Source organism: Homalodisca vitripennis, chromosome 1, assembly GCF_021130785.1.
Source record: "Homalodisca vitripennis isolate AUS2020 chromosome 1, UT_GWSS_2.1, whole genome shotgun sequence".
Classification (NCBI taxonomy): Eukaryota; Metazoa; Arthropoda; class Insecta; order Hemiptera; family Cicadellidae; genus Homalodisca; species Homalodisca vitripennis.
Window position 1 is genome coordinate 129,902,064 of NC_060207.1, and position 18,419 is coordinate 129,920,482.

Consider the following 18,419-nt stretch of genomic DNA (forward strand, 5'->3'; position numbering starts at 1 on the left):
TGTGTTGAATTTCTTTACAAATCTCCATGTATTGGTATGTACCATCATCAAATAATGTGCTCCTCATAAATAAGTTAATCTTCGTACACAAGTATAGACTGGCTTACCTATAGAGGTAAGTTAGTTTTCGAGATATCGTGCGGATAGAAAGACAAAAATTATATTTTTCTAGCCCCTCGAGTAATATAGGTTTCCAAAGCTAATGTTTGGATCGCCCAATTTGAATATTGTTGGACTGACGCTTTCTTAGTTTCAACGGAAAAAACCTCTGGAAAATACCTAATCAGGGCCTGTCCTGATAAAATTTTCTGCCACCCAATAGGAGATAACTAGTATTGAAACATCAGCGTTCAGCTTTCCATGACTTTCGACTAACTGAAGGAGGAGGTATCACTATCAGAGCCTTTTCCAGACTTTACTTTTTAGGAAGTTCAAAATAATTCAAGTTCAAGACGCAAGCAATGATTATAGGCAACTCGAAACTCAGTAACCGAATTATCTTGATACATCCTGAAACTAAAACTTAACAGTATTGAACTAAATTACCAAAATAAAGTAAAGAATCTTGCACTGACTATAAGTCAGTGTCTTTATTATTTTTTATTTAATAAAGACGTCAGTCTAAAATGGACAGACCATGGTACAATAATATGTAACAGAGTCTTTGCTGGCATCCATGGTATAAAGACGTTTGCTTTGTATTTGCCATTAATATTAAGCACGATATTTAAGACACATATATTCACACTGTAACTACTGTTACATTGTGATCAGTTATTTGACTGTTGATCAATTGGGCAGACTTAACAAGCGTGCACAGAATTACTGTATTAAATTTATTTTTAATCTCAGACGTCATGAGCAAGTTTCACAATTTGTTCAGCATTTATTACTCATGAAACTCCAAGAACTACGCCGATTCCATATTCTTTACATCCTAAATTAAATTATAAAAATTAAAACTCCTGTTTATCTGTCCGATCACAGTTATTTATTTAATATTAGTGAACAACCTTCTTGCAACAAGTTTTATTTCGTTTACTGCTCAGGGTTGTCACTTTTGGAACGCTATCCCTGATGATATTAGGAGTAATGAGGGTCATGCGTGCTTCGGGGCGAGGGTCAGTGACATACTACTGGGGAACTGTGGGGGTGCCAGCGGTGGCGCTTGAGGTGTGTGTTGGGACGGTTGTATGTGTTATTTTACATTGTTAGCTTTTCTATCTTTTATTAAGAATGATATTATTAGTTTATGAGATAATTTATGTGAACTAAGCAGTTTTGGTTGCAATTTATTCGTATGTTTGAAGTGTACATGTGTCTGTATTCAAGTATTGCTTATTTTATGTATATGAGATGAGGTTGAGTGATAGAGAGGGCTTGACATCCCTAAATCCTCCTATTTAATAAAGATATTTTTTATTTCATTTCAATAATTTAGGGAAAGTTCAAGGAGAGTTTCAAATTATCTCACAAATTTCCAGCCAACTCGTCCACTCCTATTTTCTCCCAGCATGACGTAAAAGCTTTTAACTATCCTCTATCCAAATGAATTAAACCAAATATAGGAATACAGCAAGTGTGTGGTAATTGAGTTGATGGCCGAGCGGTCTAAGACGTATAACTATGTGAGTTACAGATAGAGTAGCCTGAAACCCTCTCAGACCGTAGAACTCTCTGTAATTCCCATTTAGCTTGTATTATAACGATACTGTCACTTATTATTCTTTACGACATCCTGGCTTAGACCATAAAAAACGGGCAGAATAAGTCTATAAAGGAATTAGGCCTCTGAAGATAAATGATTTGTCTGACCCATCAGCTTAGTCTTTTCTGAAAATAATATTAACTACCAAGTTGTCGTTAGATTAATTGTATATGCTTCTTACAATCATGGAATGATACCTCAAAGATCTTATCTCATTGATTAAAATACATAGAAGTTCTGGTGAATTTATTCCTTAACTGAAACCTTCGACCAATAATATAGGTAAAAACTTTTATAGAACCTGTCTTAAATCACTATCACCCACGCTAGATTCTAAACTCTACGTGTGGGCTATTGAGCAGTTTATTTAATTGATACCATCGTCTAACATGGAATGCAACGTAGACTGTTTAACGTCACACTAACCGATTTAAAAACAACATCAGGCTTCTTAAAGAGAATTCTAAATATTATTAACTACGCCATATTAATAATAACATGTAAAGGTTTGTAATCACTATCTTTGTAAATGTATGCATTGAAATTGAGCATAGTAAGAAAAAGAAAGATTACTGTTTTCGAATATATTCTAAAGAAATTGTTGAAATATATCTCCCATTTTGTCTCCCGTGAAAAGCTGTAAAAACTGGTGAGTTACGCCTCCCCTGTCATCTAGATGGATCACTTCCCCTTCCAAGAGGATATCATTGTTTACGTCTGATGGTGACGCTATTGTTTGCTTTCACTTTCTCCTGTCCCACTGATTCTCTTATTATCTTCCTTAAAATGTTCCGAAACGTTTGCTTCTGTATTATTTGTTAAGATATAAATAACCTCGTTCCGATTATTAATTTTGTCTAGATAAATTCTACATAATGTATTTATATACCCCAGACAACAATAAGCACTACTTTAAATTTGTAATATTTTATTGATTGTATTTGAATTCCGCTTTGAAGGAGAAATAGTCCTGTAGAAATGTTGCGTAAGTTATCAGTGATTGTATACCTTACAGTAACATTTGTTGATATCAAATAACTAGGGTAGCTTTAAAACCATATCGTGTTTAAGCATCATAGCAGTGTACATTACTCTATACTTTTAGTGATATATCTATAATACATGAAATCACAATTGTTATCCATCATAATTTATTCATCCTTCTCTTTGTGGCTTATTCCAATAAATTATTCAAAATAGAATTGAAATTTATTTAATTACCGTAAATTAAGATAGATTATGTAAATTGTAAATAAAAAGTATTGATTAAATTTATATATTGAATTAGCCGTTGCATCGCACGCAATTTTGTAGGCTTTGGATGTATTTTGATACTTTCCTACTCAGTGCTCAACAGCAGTACTAGATAAGTTTGAACTGAAAAGTGTGATTACTAGTAAGGTCACTATATGCTTTCATCACTATTAATGTCAACAAATTTAAAATAGTAATCAGATAAATTAAGCATATGGTTTTGGTGTCACACAACAATGTTTACACAAAGCACGTTATTTATTACTTGTAACATTCTATTTCAATGAATAAAATTTGTTTACTCTAATGTACATTTAAAACCAAGTGGAGGAGTAATTTTTCGAATTAATAATAAACCTATACTTTAACTAGGGTTTCTAAGAATGTCCACGTAACATTTTTTGTACTACACATCCATTAGTTTCTACGTGATTTTTACAGAGATAACGTAAAATTTATAGGTAAAATATTGAAAATATATTAATGTTAATCTGTGCATATCCTATCTATAGCACTATTATAATGTATAAATTAGATGATCAGATTTGCTTACCTAAAAAAATTTTTCAATAAACGTTGTTTTAATTTGTTGAAATGTTGCGAAAATTTCCGTTTCCCTCTCTCTGTACATTTAAATGTATAAGGTGTAGAAGGGTGGAATAAATTGTTTTAAAGAGAAATATAATTTTAATGTTTTATTTAAATTAAACATACTTTTTACGTTATTTTTGTAACAACGTTGATCTGGGGCATATATTTGCATTTCAGCCGAGTGGTTACCATACATTTGTGTCGCCTCGTTGACATGTCGCTGTTCGTCGCTGAATTATTTGATTCCTGTCGCAATCAAATAACTGAAACCCGTACATTCAATCTCATAAAGAACAACATGATTTAGCAAACACCACACATCTCTAACAGCTGTCATGTGTTTTACTGCACAGATTGGATTTGAAAATGATTTCTACCGTGAAATAACTTTTGATATAAAATATTACTACAGTGGAAATAGAGTTTCGGAGACATTTATTCCTTCAAAATATGTTTTTTATTTCATCCGATGATTTTGCTTTTAAATTAGAAAATTTGCTCAAGGAAGTAGTAATATATTATTTATTTACGATTTTAATGTCTAGATGTCTAGTAACAAATTAAAATATGTATACGTGGTAACTAAAGTTAAATTGTACTTTTAGGTAGATTGTACTTCATCCCATTGAATGTATAATATTATTATTATTATTATACTAATACTTGTCAATTCAAAACATTACCGTTCACAGGTAGAATAGAGTGTAAAACATATATTCTTTAACATTACTCTCTATTAAATAATTATACTATATAAAATCTGTATATAACATTGCAAATGTATATATATATATATATATATATATATATATATATATATATGTATAATTCTTATGTGCGTGTGTATGGGGCTGAACTCCTCCTAAACGGGTGGACCGATTTTAATGAAACTTTTTGTGTGGCCAGTTCTGATACTATACTGTAATTTCAAATAACTGTTATGAAATTCGGTAGTTTAGATAGGCTAATCAAAAATATCAATAATTTGATTGTGATGGTGGCCGCTTATTATACTTCAGCCCTATAGGGAATACTTATTTAGTAATTTACATAAATTAAATTCTGTTGGCCAGTTCCGATACTATAGGCTACTGTAATTTTAAATAACTATAATGTAATTCGGTAGTTTAGATCGGCTAATCAGAAATATCAATAGAGGTTATCCTCGGTACTTTAGATAGGCTAATCAGAAATTTATCAATAGAGGTTATCCAGATATAAAATTGGAAGTTTTAGTAAAATATACTTTTAACTGAAATTCGTAGTAAATATTAAGTGTGCAGCGATTGATCAGTTAAGTTTTTATATATAAATAAATTGTTGTTGATCTTGGAATGTTTTACATTGGATTCAGCAGAATGCGCTACGATCGCAGTTTCAAATGTTTTTCTATTTTAATTCCAGGTTTTCCCGACAGTTTGTGCTGCTATCAAATTTGTGTGTTGATATACATACATTTTATACTGAGAATTCCACTACAGTTAGAAGTTTCTTTTTTTGCGCTTGTTTCAACTTTTTTTACCTTCAGATTAAGTAAGTTTAAGTTTTTATATTAACATCCTCTACATTTCACATCACTCATGTTATACTCACACATTATCGGTTGGTCGAAGTGTGATTAAATGTACATGTAATGAAGTTAGATATTGTAATAACTTTTTAATAGACATTTTTATCAAAACAGCCCAGGTTGTTACACATTAATCAAAGTTTAAAATTTTCGAATTAAAGACGTGTGTACAGGATAACGTCTGTCGGGTCTGCTAGTATATATATATATATATATATATATATATATATATATATATAAAGTACATTATTTTCATAAACATCCAACATCCATAGTGGTTAACGAGCTCCTGTATGCAACTTCTTAATGTAGGCTACTAGAAAGATGAGATGTTACATACACGCGCGTTATCAATGAAATGCAGTAGGAAAATAATTTTCATGAATATTAAACTCCCGTATTGCATGGAATAGAGTTGCAACTCCTTTTAAAATTATATCTGGTTCTAGCTTAAAAATGTATTACAAATATTACATTTGACACATGTGTACCATATTCTCGCAACCAGAAAACACGTTTTTCAAAAGATCAACCAATCTCACAAGCTGAAGTATGGAACACCTGGAAGAAATATCTTTATATTCTAACTTTCCAATCTCTAATAATTATGGAATTCCACACACGTGTCTTATGCTCTTAACTAAAATTATGCTCCCAACTAATCCCCACAAATATCGTAGAAAAAAATTAATTAAATGACTGGAAGTATTCGTTTCTGTTACTAGAACAACGTTTTCAGATATACTCAAATACTTTTTTTAATCGGAACAAAAATATTCACTCTACTACGACATCATAAATTAATATATTATTGTAGACGCTTTTTGTAAAGTATACGTTTAAGACCAAAATATATACTTATACTCTCATATTATTTTCACGGAACAACAATGCATACGTTACTTAGGCTCCTAAAATAACCTAGACCGAATTACATAGAGGTATGTTAGATGCGTTTAGACCGAAGTAGGCTTCTTAGACGAAGCATGTATATATTTTTATTTTTATCGTGGAAACAAGGCAAACTCTTTTATTTCGTGTGTGTAATATAACTGAATCGTGACATAAATGCTTAACCACTCGCTAAACTTGATATAAGAGCCTGTGGGAATTTATTTATCTTTTGACATACCTCATTTACCTCTTAGCAATGCACATTGAAATAATGCGTACCATTAACCTGTATATTTCCAAATAAAAATTATGAAGTTTTCATCATATTACATATTATGTGTATCCATTAAGATTACTACGGACTTAATAATCCTCCCCTCTGATCTTAAATATGTGGAACACAAATGTTACTGAAATTAAAGGAGCTATTCATTCAAAATATTGTGCTATGTATCAGAGATATGACGTTGTATTATAGATGTATTGTTACTCATAAACTGTTTCACTATACAATTTACGGATTCTATTCAACATTGATCTTTGAACCTAAATTTTAATTATAAAATAGTTAAGCAAGGGATTGGAATATATCTGAGTGGCAATCAACCATTTTTAAGAGAGTTATTTTTTTATAAAGGATATGCAAATTACGTACCTGTTATTCAATATGAAATCACGTTAAATACCACGGATACCTGCTCTTATCTAAGATAAATATTGAGATATCGCAATTTTTATAATGTGATAATAAGATATAGCCTAAAATAATGAGGTAAATTATTATACTTCCTACTTATAATTCAGAATATACCTGGTGTAGAACATATGCTTTGTTTATATTTGTATTTCAATCTTAATCAATTTAAAATGCTGTATTTTCAATGTAATCATTTCTATCCCGATTCTGAATAATTATCTCCAGTATTTCTTGAAATTGATTATCAGTACACACATAAATCTATAATTAAATTACAGCTGATTATTTTAAATGGTAAAACATACTTCCGATAAAAATTCACAAATTATCAATATCAAAAACACATTTTTGTGAATGTGAAGATTCTTTTGAATACCTTAAAAATGCACAAGAAATTAATTTATAGAAATTACACTCAACAACAGTAAATGCATTTCTAATTTAAATTTAAAGAAAATACATTCTATGAGATTTACTTGCTCAAAGCTGTGGAAGTGAATGTGTTATTCCTAACTATTACAAAATATATCTTCTTGATTTAAGTAATAATGATAGTGTGATGTTTTGTACGACAGAAATACACTTTTCAGTAAATTAGGTCGTTTCATAGGCAATTGGGCTTGTATAGTTGCTAGCTGAAGCACATCATAAAACTGTATCTCTATCAATCACAAGAGAAAACTACAATTTTATTTACCTATCGTGTTCATAAAACAGAAATAAGGCTTAATTAATTGAAGTACACAGCAAAAGTAAAATCTTTGAAATACTTTCAAGTTTATTTAAATTGTATATTGTGTAATAGTTAATTACGTGCTAGCCCGTCACTATTTTAAACAGAAGCAGTTTTGTATGTTGCCTTCTGAAATACCTAAAAATTTGCCTCATAAAAAATATGAGCAGAATTTGAATATTTAAAATGTATATAATATGCGTACTAAACTACGTTAAAAATGTATAAGTCTGTATGAAAAAATTACAAGATTTCAAAGATTTTAACGTGTTAAACAACTGTAAAGGTGCCACACGTAATAAGGATTGGCCTATAAAATGTTAGTATTATTAGATTTGTTATTGTTATACTGTATTTGTATGAATGTTCATATATAAAACCCTAATGCGGATCCATCACATTCAAAAGTTTGAACTTTCTCTAATCCGGTTAACTCTAACTTGAGATGTTCAAATTTACTATCTTAAAATACCACTTACTGGTACAGGTGTTTGCAGTTTCAATTTAATACTTCTTTATAATTTCTAAAATTCTAAATGGATCACCTACTCTTAATCTATTTTCTCCGCCCTAAAGCTAAATGACAGGATAATGTAAGAAGATTAAAATTTTAATTACAGCTTTACGTCAAAAGCTTTATAGTCATTGTGACATAAAATTAATTAAACAATTTTAAATATCAGGACTTTGACTAGAAACTATTTGTAAAGAGAAAATGTCTATTTCATCAGAAAAGTATGTTTAAGGGATCTGTTTCAAGTACTTGAATAACTGGAGCGGCAAATTGCCGAAGTTTCCTTACTTCTATCGTTAATATAACTTTCAAAGTGATTACTAAATAATTATAAGTTGGTAACGGGCTAGTCTTGTTCGGTAAACAGTCATGCTATTCAATGAACCAAAATCAAATTTATACACATCAACGTCGTTAAATGTCATTTACTACTCTGTTATATACATTTTTATTTCATAAATGTACTCGTAATACTGTAATTGCAATACGCGCTATATTAAGGCGTTACTTTTAATAATATTTATATTTCTTTGCATGTGTTAGTAATAGCAATTTAAAAACTGGAATTCTATAAATTATGAATAATTTAGGTAAGTACACTACTTAGAGAAAGTATTGAGCAGCTACAATTTTCTTATGTTGAACATGTGTCCTTCGTTATAATGATGATCACAACCAACGGATACTAACAATAATCCAGTTTTACACATTTTTAAAAAGTAAGTAACTGGGTAAGCATTTGTATAGCATAAGCATATAAGCATAGGTATATATCATACGTACAAAACGTTTTAATTTTTTAAATACATATAATTATTCAATGACCCAGACATTTTAAATTTATTTGCGTTCTATACCGTTAGCCTGTAGTGTTTTTATAACACTAATATTGATTACTTCCCATCCGTAACTTATACTAACTCTGCTGTATTATCCTGTACCTACTGATGTATATCCCGTTGTATGATGTAAATTACGTCCAATATAAATAGATTACAGTTTTAAATGTTACGGGGTTTTTGGAGTATAACAAATTTTAGAATTATACTTTTACTAAATTAGTTATGTAAAATATAATTATAGGGCTATGGGTTGATTGGTATTTAAATCTTATCATTTTTCAGTACTACAACAAAACTTTAATTCGGTGTTTTGAAAATCCAAATTTGATAAAAGGTACAACGTTCCTTCCACTGATCCCGTAATTTTACATCCTATAATTTTAAAACCCTGCTTGTTGCAGGGATACCTATCCAAACGTGTAGATAGAGGTGGAAGTTTTTTACATCTACTTTCACATCTAGCGTATTCAACTTTAGTCACGATAGCCTTTCACTAATCTATTTTTTAAACTTTCCTCTTGTCTGGCTGGTTTAAGATTATTGTGTTGTTTTCTTTCAACTACTACTTAGCACTTTCAACTTTTTAAACAAATCAACTATCTTAACAGAAAGTTGTTATCAATAAATTTATCGGCAATGACTTGGTTTTTATCCTTCTTGTAAACATATATTTCCTTTCTCAGCTCACACTCTGGAAATGGGGTTACCAATAGAAAACCAACAATAACTACTGTAGAATAAAACACGAGCCGTAAGATCACATATCATCGTACATTTGTTCAAAAAACTTACTTTTTAGGATTATTTTTAAAGTAGTTGATTGCACCGATAACAATGAAAAGTATATTGTGGAATTTCTTACTAAGGTGTTAAGTGGCTAATGCTTATTTAAGGACGGAGCTTTAAGCCCCTTTTTCGACCCGCTATTAAACTTTCACTATCAGTAGGCTTCTCAATATATTACGTTTTTACCAATTAATTTCATACTTATGGGCTTGTCTGAGTAGAGTGATATATAGCGTCAAGGCTAAACGTTCTAAGAAATGATGATGATTGTACCTGCGAGTCTCTCCCCAGCACACTATTTGTGCGACGGCGTATCCATAATTGGCTTATGCTCAATTGTTTTAATATAAAAGTAATTTATGGAGCTGTAGGTATATTAATGATATTTAAATAATTCGATATGACATTTCTAATCTAATTAAGTGTGAAGGCAATAATAAGTACATATGTATAATTATTTTACATGATTTGATATTTACTCATTCATTTTCACCCAACAAAGGCGCCCCTGCCAGCACTCCGAAGTACACACTTTTGGAAAGACTGTGTTAAGCATATATCTATAACACATAGTATATTCTAACTTTTCAAATAGGCATAGAATACAGCAGTGGAGAGGTGAAAATAATTATTTTATTTTGGATTTTACTTATTGAGAAAAGTTTTGATGCTTACATGTAAGTTTCTCGAATTTGGTATCCTTAGACATTGTGGAATGGAATATTTGTAACAGTCAGGGAATTAGCATGATGGTTGAACCATTCGCTTCGTGACAAAAACTTTAGGGAACAAGCGGCCTCTTTGGGTCCGTGGCTATAGCAATTAGAATTGTAAAGCAGTGTACCAGACACTAAATGTAATGTTTATGACATAAAATCGTCAAAAGGATCCTACGTTTATTTACCACTGCTAAGGGATCTGATAAAGACTAAGTATATGACTATTGATTGACTTAAACAAGGAAATAGAATGATAGAGTGAACTTAGATTTGGAACAAGAACATAATACTGTACTAAATCAGGTTAACTAATATTCACTGTCTCGAAAAGCGTATATCAGACAAAGATTTCATTTCAGGAACTTAAAATATTCGTATACATTACTAATAAATCGAGAAAGTTTTAAAACTGTCTTACTGTATGTGTATGCGTGTATATCAACTTAGATTGTCCACATACAACCTCGGAAGCTGCTTCACGTGCAGTGAAAAGGTTTAGCACCAATAGTAGCAATGCAATGTCTGCTTGTAATGTTCTATAACAAGCAGACATATTTACCTAAATTACAATTTCAGAAATTGAAGTAAAATCTTATAAGTATTAAGTAAGCTCTTACCTGCAGTATGGTTTTCCCCTACCACTTTACAAAAATTGGAAACAAGCGCAAAAAAAGAAACTTCTAACTGTAGTGGAATTCTCAGTATAAAATGTATGTATATTAAAAAAATTACGAATCCATTATTAGTTGATATTTATCGAGTTAAAAAGGTTCAAGTGTAAAGCTAGTAATTGCAAAGCTTTAAAAAATAGCTCGTCTGATTGGGTGATATTTAATAACTAAAAACTGTTTTAAAAGAGCCCAACAGAGTCACAGAAAGTTTACTACTAATGAGGGAGAAGATAGAATTGTTAAATGAGAAATCCTTCTAATTAACGTAATCAGGCTTCAACGGCGTGTTTTACTCCGGAGCCTTTATCGCTCATAATAAAAAATTCCCTTCATTTCAGTTCCAATTTACTCAATTAAATTATCATGTAAATTATATTAGCTCAATTAGATCAACAGTAATGATCTATAACAAGTATTTACCTAAACATAAAATTACAGAAATTTAGGTAAAATTTAATAAGTATTATGTAAGCTCTTATTTTAAAATAAAAATAAATTTAATTATTGAGTTTTTTTATAACTAATATGCATTGTAGAAAATTGTGTAAAATTTATATTCACGAAACATATAACGCAGTAAAAGTAGTTTGATATATAAATTAGGTAAGAAATATAAGTAGGTAAGAATTATACATTATAATACACTGTAACAGACCCCGATGTTTTGTGGGTGTAGGGCTGAAGCCCTGTATGATAACACCACGTTTTTTTAGCTTTTTATTTTTTGAAACTTCAAATAGTTAAATACGAGAATTACATTACTTTTACAGAATACATTAAGTACAACAACCTGGTTATATGGAATTGAAATGATCTTAGAATCAAATAAACCCGTTGAGTTTAATGTAAATGTAGGACATGGACAGATTTTTTTTCTTTATAACTCTGACCTACTGGCTTTGAAATATCCTCATTTCAATTCCACAAATTCTTGATAGGAAATAAATGTTTGGTAACAAAATTAGGAATAAAAATGTTGATAGTCTATTAATGTTCTTCTTTATATTATTTTTACTAGTTGTGAATTTTAGTTTAGTTAAAATATGTCAGCAAGTACAATTAATATATATATATAGGTGTGTAAATTAAAAGTATTACTTTATTTGGAACTCATAAAATTTGTAGAGCCTGGGCCAAAACTCCTAGAGCTAAGCCGTTATAAATTAATTTAAAAGTTATTTGCAAATTTCTGAAATATACACTTTTTTATTACGTATTTTAAAAGCAGATGAGTTTTGAAAACATGTATGTAACCTACACTAAAGCAGTTGAGAATATTTTTGGTCTTACGTCGGAATTTGATAAACATTACTCTATTACTAAATGAGAAAATGTTTACCCACAAATTATTATTTAAAATTTACATAAATACGTCCACCACTTTGTATTTAATTCGTACACAGACTATATATCATATGAAATATCTTAAAGTATCACTTGACATAGGGACAAGACTCTAAATTGTGCTTATTTATCATTCGATGATGGCACAATGTTGTGTGTTTTATATATACATACATTTAGTACACAATCATTAGAGTTGTCCATAATGAGATGCGAATCAGAACAATTCTATCCATTTTTCTACTATTCATTGCAAACAGCATACAAGTATGAAGCCTGCTAAGCAAAGCGAGTCGTATCGGTAGTTGTGGGAACAATTGGTTTCCTGGCGAGGAGAGTTGCGATCGTAATCACGGGATGTATTATACAGAGATTACTTCAGCCTTGTGAATTTAGCAGGGCATTAGCATCAGGGCTGTGGCTAACCTCACGGTTGTTGAGGCTAGGTTTCACTTTGTCGTTATCACTAATAAGTATTTTGCACAAACAATTCTAGTTTTTCAAAAAGATTATTAGATTGTCCTTTTAACTGAATAACATTAGGAAAACATACAAACTAATGACTCTTTTTATAATAAATTTACAAACTAGTTTTGTTAAAACCTTACACCAATAAATAAACCATTTATTTTAATGTTTCTAATAAATATATTCTGTATTGTTATATAATAAAACGTTAATATAATAAGTAATAATATCTTTCTATTTTCAAATAAAGAATTTATTTCTATATTTAAAAATGCGAAGGTATTATTACTTATTTATATTACTGTTTTGTCACATAACGTTACAGAATATATTCTTTTGCAACATTAAAATAATTTGTTCTTCTATATGAATAATAAGCAGTTTCGAGTAGGATCCAATTATATCATGGTAGGGTTTGCTATGTTGATTACGAAAAAATACAGATATCCTCGGTTTGAGAAGTCTAATTTACTCAAAATGTGTCTCCTCTCGGCCATTATAATATATTACTTCCAGTCTGAGTTTTTTCCTATGCCATTGTTACATTATTGCTCTCATTAAGAAAATATATGTTTGTCAGAAATGTCTATTTTAGTAAAAGTTCAAAACATTGAAATGTACTTAGAGTACCGCAGTAAAGTTTCCATTGTTTCCTTCATTAATAAAATATAAACCGTTGATCTGAAAATTTACTTCAGTCACAAAGCGAATATACTTATCTTGTAGAATTACCAGCTCCAATAAAAAAAAAAAACATGCGACTAAAGAATATATTTTTACCATAGAAATTCCTACATTAAAACTAAAAATATCATTTACAACGAATAAAACTATACATTTCAGATATAAAAATTAAATCACATATTGTTTCAGTATTTTATACAGTTGAATGTTATCATTTACTGTAACATAGCCATACAAATGGTACAGTAAATGATAGGCTGGACATAAACTAACACTGACTCTAATCCGGATCAAAACAGACTGCTGCATTGTTCATCACTGTGCTTTGTAGTGAAGTGGAGCCAATCCCTTGTAGTAATTGCTGCCTGCTTCATACGTGATTTATCCAACAGTTTTACGTCGCCGAGCTCTCTGCTCGGATGATAAGTAGGTCAACTGATCACCAATCCTCTACCTACATATGCCGCATTTTCTCCTCACGTAGCTGTTAGATACTTACTTTTAACTTTTTGAAATATAGTTTTCTTATAACAGATAATAAGGAAATGTTGGAGTGGTATTTTGCTTTCAAGCAGTTTTTTTGAGGTTAATATAGTCTAACAAGTTATAGTGCGTATCCTATATGGATCAACTAAAGCAAAAGGTTTCAATTTTTTAACATTTAACATTTTTATTAAACCTACTCGTATATTACATCGTTTTATATTTAAATTCTAAACATTACTGTTGGTATATGTGTAAAATGTTTTCTTACATTTGAATAAACCTGTTATCGGGATCCATTTGCGAATGAATACAAAAGTTTGGCTGCAATTTGATTCCAAGAAACTTTTATGCAAGAGAAAGAGGGCAATAGTTGATAAAGCTCCTGAACATGTTTAGAAAGTTTGTCATTCAGACCTCGTGCAAGTTCTTACCTGCTCAACAAAGTTCAAGATTAATCCGATCTAGATTTTTTTCTCCAGGAGTTTTACAAGCACAATGTTTTACAGAGCTCGTATAAGTTTTCACATAAGTAGTCAGGTCAAAATAAAAATATGTTATTGGTTATTTTGGAGTAAAGAGATAATTAATATAGATAATAATTAACAAATTAATTAATAAATGTAATATTCTTATATTGATTACTACAAGTATTTAAAAATGTGTTGTTATAACTGTATGTTTTATTATCCACATTCACATATGAATAAAATTTATAGAACAAAATTCTAAATAACGATATAATTTGTTATTGTGAAAAATATATCCTTTTATCATGAGATTCAAACGATAGTTAGCACTAATAATTATAATAGGTAATAAATGGTAAGTAAAGGACTTTTTGGTATTTTTAATTCTGTGCTGTATTATATTTGTATATATGTAATAATTGTTATTGTTTTTATAACTGCATTTTAAAGAATTCAATACATAAAAAAGTCAAGTATACTAAATTGTGTGTCATATCGATCAAAGTCTACAATTTGATTCATATGGCGTAACACAAGCCAATTCTGTATAGTCCTAGTACTTCAGTAACACGTCCAAGTAGAGATTGTATTTTATCTTCACGGTCACAAATAAATAAAACGCTCAAATTTTTGTTTGTATTTATTTTATTATTAGCTGTTACTAGCTGATTCATGCACATTTTTTTATCAAGGCCTGTCATATTTTTAAAAATTTATTAGTTGTATAACAGATACATATTATTTCGCTGAATATTAAGAGCACCAGAGGTTATAGTACTTAACATTAGGTGTTTGCGCGTATAGGAGCATTTATGGATCCAGTGCAATATATTTACGACGCTACAGCTGAGTTTTCCTTCAAGAAATTGTTTTCATACGTTTCAGACACTTACCTTGGTAAAAAATGTTGTATAAAAGAGGTCCACCCCTCGTAATCTATTTTGTGTCTAAGATATTTCCATTGCCATATCTGAGTTTGTTTTGCTATCCTGAAGATATATATATACGCCTACTTCGGTAAAAAAAGGGTCCGAATGCGTTCTTTTGTAAAATGTGTTAAATTCTAATGTAGGTTATTTATAGAGCTAAGATATAGTATGCCTTATTGCCTAGACAAACATAAAATAATAATTACAAATATAAATAAACGTAGGTCTAAAAAGACTACTTCGGTCATAAAGTTAATAATATTAAGACCATTCAAATTTACCTCTAGTAGTGTATTAACGGTATCAAATTCTACTTTGTGTTTGTAGAAATTTTATTACGTTTGTCACAATATTAAAACCAACCATGAGACATGTGAGTGTACAACATTCTATATTTTCAACAATAAATATTGTTGGTTAAAAGTTTCTAATACAAATTTTAACTATGTCAATCATATGTTTTATGAAAATTTTAACTACTTTAAATATTGCCCTCCACGAACGCTTATATGGCTAAAATCAATTTTCCAAAAACTATGAACTGTGAGTGGTGACAAAATACCACAGTTTTGTCTCTCAATCTCTGAAAAAGCTATGGGTTATATTTAAAAATAATGCTACTTTTTTACTTGTAATAAATAGTAAAACATTTTTTATACGAAGTTAGTTAAATGTTTTTGTTACAAACAGCTTCAAAACAGTGTACTCTGTATCTTTAAAACAATGTTTTTTAAATTCTGAGGTTTTACCTAGGAACCACCAACCTTGACACACAATGTTCTTTATATTTGATGAAAATATATTAAACTAGGAGTTACCCACTTCTTCAGACTCAATTCTCTAAATAGAAGCATTTATGATGTAATATATTGGAGATCGACGGTATTTGTAAACCTAGCTAGACATATGAGATGTGTATAATTTCAGTATATTTTTTGGACAGTTTAAAAGTTAAATTCACTGGTTCTATATTACGTTTTTATGTATAAAAATATATACTCATATCTTGAAAAGCGCACCTTATGAAAGTTCCAAATCACTTTCTGTTTAAGGTAGTTTCAGTTTCAAAGTTCATTTTGCCTTTTGATCCGATGAAGAAAAACAAACTTCAAAACTAATACTAACAAAACAACTTTCATCAAAAAGAGTTTACTTCAGCTCTTTAAATTTACTTTCAAGTGCCATACTTACAGTTTGCTTTTCGTCCCAATGAAGAAAATAATTAACTTACGTACGACTGAAAAGTTACTGCCTTGAAAAAGAGCCAGTTCTGTCCGCTTAAATTCACTTTCGGTCTAATTTATTTACGGTCCCACAGTTGACGTTGCCTCGATGAAGAAAATATATAGGCCTACATATGTTGGTTTTCAAGATCAACTTGGGTTAAAAATTATCAAATACAAGCTCTTGTAACCAACCTCCGGTCTAGGATATTTAAAGATTTGTAGATGGACTTTGCCTTTTTCTCACAATGAAATGGATAAAAAAATTTCAGTTCCAGCAGGTTAAATTTAATCCCGGTCTAATTTATTTATGGTTCAAAAGTTTAGTTCATGTTCTTGCACTGACCAAGAATATAAATGCAAATGAGGGTTTAGGAAACCAACTTATTAAAAAGCGGATTTCAGTGTACGATATATCATTGATTTTACTTTTTTACCCACATTAATCCATTAGTGCATAAAGTTTTTTTTTTGTAAATTTTTTTCTTGAAACTAATTTTAAATGCATTATTTGCACTTTATAAAACATGGGAAAAAATATATTTAAAAAACTTATATAGTTTACTTTTGAAATAACAGCCGTCTTATAAATAGGACGTTATGCATAATGACTACCTTGGTGAAATTTCAGCCCGTCTTATAAATAGGACATCATGCACTGTGACTACATTAGTGAAATTTTTGCAGAAATTTTAAGTTACGCTATGGACTGTATCTTTCTCCATTATATGTGTACAATATAAAAAAGAATTTTATGCATAAGTGTTTGGATGTCAATATAAACACCATCTAAAATGAAAATATTTATTTCACAGTATTTAAAACGTCTTTCGACGAAATTTACAAATTGTATGATAAAATTCTAAAACATGAGAGGGTAAATAAAATGGAACTAAGCACAAATATAGTTTAACAAATCAATATTTACAACAGGTTTTTGTGAACTACCATGTTACTTTCTGTTATGGTAGTCCATGAAACACTTAGGATGCAGTCCCACTTTTGCACTTTGAACAAATGAACTTTGCCTTTCCAGTACAGTTAGCATATCTTCTCTGTGTTTCATTCTCCAATGGCCAGTGGTCAGTGTTGTCACGTATCACTTCTGGGAGTGGTTTAGGAGATATCTTCCCTTGAGTAGAGGGTTTTCCATACTTTTTCAATATAAATAAAGCCAAATTTCTCCCGGAATTTTAACAGTTGGGGAATGGAGTCTAGAGAGGGAAGAAGTTTCCTGTTCAGTAACCATGCATTGGAGAACCTGATGCATCGAAAAGGTATACAAATATAGGCACCACCACTTCCGTAGGCGCATTCGTGTCCTATATGTTGCAATGTTTTGATCAAGGAGATCAACTCCCCCATTCCTTTGTTATAAATGGCACAAAAACCGTAGGCTGTTGCACTTGTACCTTTGCTTTTTTCTCTCTTGACCATCTTGTTGTGGTTCCCACATTTAGATTTTCATGGTTTGTGGCCACTGTAACGATATTATTATCATGCCATCTTACCAACATCGTACTCTCAGTAGTTCGGAAGTCATAGGACCCTCTAGGTTCTTTTTTAAGATCTGAGGACTTTTCAACGGACAATACTCACTTCTGTCAGCTCTCAATGTTCCAGTTACACAAATTCCAATCTCAGCCAAATGTTTTTACGAGTGGAACTGAGGTAAAAAAGTTGTCTATAAAAATCTTGTGTCCACTGTTTGTAGGAACCCTGGCTTTTTCTAATAGTTCAATAACCACATCACCCCAAGTCCAAACTTACTCTCACGAGTTTTGTCAACACCTGTATAAATTGAAAAACTGACAAGGTAGCCACTGGAAGAGCATTATT

The 18,419-nt window shown here is 30.4% G+C and overlaps 1 protein-coding gene across 3 annotated transcripts in view; it reads left to right on the top strand.

Annotated features, from left to right (window-relative positions):
- LOC124371277 (nephrin-like) overlaps positions 1-18,419 on the top strand; it is a 136,515-nt gene that overhangs the window by 55,264 nt on the left and 62,832 nt on the right. The gene's annotated exons all lie outside the window — the stretch shown is intronic.